Source organism: Otolemur garnettii, unplaced genomic scaffold (assembly GCF_000181295.1).
Source record: "Otolemur garnettii isolate 467f Iridium unplaced genomic scaffold, OtoGar3 scaffold02640, whole genome shotgun sequence".
In the NCBI taxonomy this organism is placed as follows: Eukaryota; Metazoa; Chordata; class Mammalia; order Primates; family Galagidae; genus Otolemur; species Otolemur garnettii.
Window position 1 is genome coordinate 1 of NW_003855035.1, and position 1911 is coordinate 1911.

General features: G+C 48.5%; 1 pseudogene across 1 annotated transcript; it reads right to left on the minus strand.

Moving 5' to 3' along the window:
• Window positions 1–6: 6 nt before the first annotated feature.
• On the minus strand, window positions 7–382 carry LOC100945451 (annotated as a pseudogene). Its single transcript, XR_001161890.1, has one exon. The product of XR_001161890.1 is annotated as a neuropilin-2 pseudogene (transcript).
• Window positions 383–1911: the final 1529 nt, after the last annotated feature.

Sequence of the window (1911 nt, forward strand, 5' to 3'; positions counted from 1 at the left end):
GTGAGGTTACAGAGACCTCCAGGAACAGCCTACCTTTGGCTGCTGCGTCCTGGGGTCCAGGATGTATTCCCAGTCCTTGCCATTTAGGCTGTAGGAGACTTTGAATTTGCGCACAAATGCCCTGGCTTCTACTGCGGTGATGCTGTCTCCTCCGCGAGCTCCCTGGATGATGACACCCTTCACGTTCTTGGGTGTTCCTAGGTCTACCTGAAGCCACTCCTCGCCTGGCTGGGCCTGAGGGATGCGGGGGAACCAGCCAGAGCGGCTGCTGACCAGGCGGGCAGTGCTGGGGCTCCACAGGTACTCGCGGGTGGAGGAGGCGGAGATCTGGGTGTCTGAGATGAGGCCTGAGAGCATCCCCAGCATGTTGGAGCAGGGGGCATCTGTGGAGAGAGGAGGAAGATGCAAGTGGTCATGGCTGATACCCACTAATCCGAGACCACACCCCTCTAGTAGGGAGCTGCAGAAGAACCCAGATATCAGACGCTTTAAGTCAACACTGATTTCTTTGCATATCGAAGTTACCTAGCATTGCGGTTAAGAGCCCAGACTTGGAGCCAGGCTGTCTGTGTTCATGTTGACTATGCCACTCATTAGTTGGATAACCTGGGGAAAATTACTTAATTGTTCTGTACCTCAGTGTCCCCAGATCTAAAAGCCATTTGCAGTACCTACCTGCTAGGTTTCTGTTAGTTACTAGGTAATAGCTCCTGGGACAGTGCGTGGTATATCTAAACATCTAACAGGTGACAGCTGTTTGTACTTACAGCGTCAACCAAAGACTCTCAGAATGTGTGTCTGTACATCCTCGTCAAAGACACCAGTTCCCACCGACCCTCTCAGGGACAGTGAGCCCAGAAGAGCTCAGCGAAGATCCCTGGTGGGAAGTGTTGCTAGGTCAATCAAAACTTTACAGCCACCGTGTCTCCACTGCTCTTTACTGCCTTGGGTCCTCCTCACACCACATGCTGTTCCTGCCAGCCAAATGCTCTTCCCTTCAGTCATCCCCAGACTAACTTCTGCTCACCCCAGATTAAGTGCCACATTTTCAGAAAGGCTGTGCCCAGATTTTTAATCCAGGCTATACTAGGTCCCCTCAGTCATTCGACAGCACCCTGTCCTTTTCCTCCAGACACACATCTTAGCTTATAATTATCCAGGACTTGTATTTATCATCTTTCTTACCCACTAGCTTGAAAGTTCCTAAAAGTTCCACCATGTCAGAGATCCCATCTGTTTTGTTCACTTCTCTATCTCTGATTCCCAGTGTGGGGCCTTACACACAGTGTTAGTGGAGTGAATGAGTGAATGAGTGAAGAATGTAGGACTCAATGGCATCTGAGAAGGCAGGGTCTATAGAAAGTGTGCATTAAATCCTTGTAAGCTGAGCTATAGATACAAACAGATTCTCCAGGTTGTATCCCTCTTCAAATTCACTGTTTCTTTCTTCTTGATCTTCCAGAATATGAAGTTGTTTTGTTTTAATTGCAGATTAAAATGAGGGCACAAATGTTTAGGTTACATTGCTTTCAATTCTAAGGTAAAGTTCAAGCCCTCCCTCCTCCTGCCAATTGTCCTTCCTCCTCCCCCTTCCTCTTCCTCCCTCCCTCTTACTAGACTATACTTGTCTTTTCAGAAAATGAGTTTTAACTAAATCCTTGCTGATTACCCTTGACCAGAACAGCAGCACAGAAGGGCTAGAAGACAGTCCCCTAAGTGGGATTTGGATGAACCAATTTTGTAAGAGGGAAACCAGGTCTTGGTGTAAAGGGGATAAGAGAAAGGAATTTGTATTGAGAGAATGTGGGGTCTGTTCCTGGCTCTCCAGGAACTGGGTGACTGGTTGGGTGACTCCTGGGAAAGCTGTTTAGCCTCTGTGAGTCTCGGTTTCCTCATCGGTTCCTATCCCAC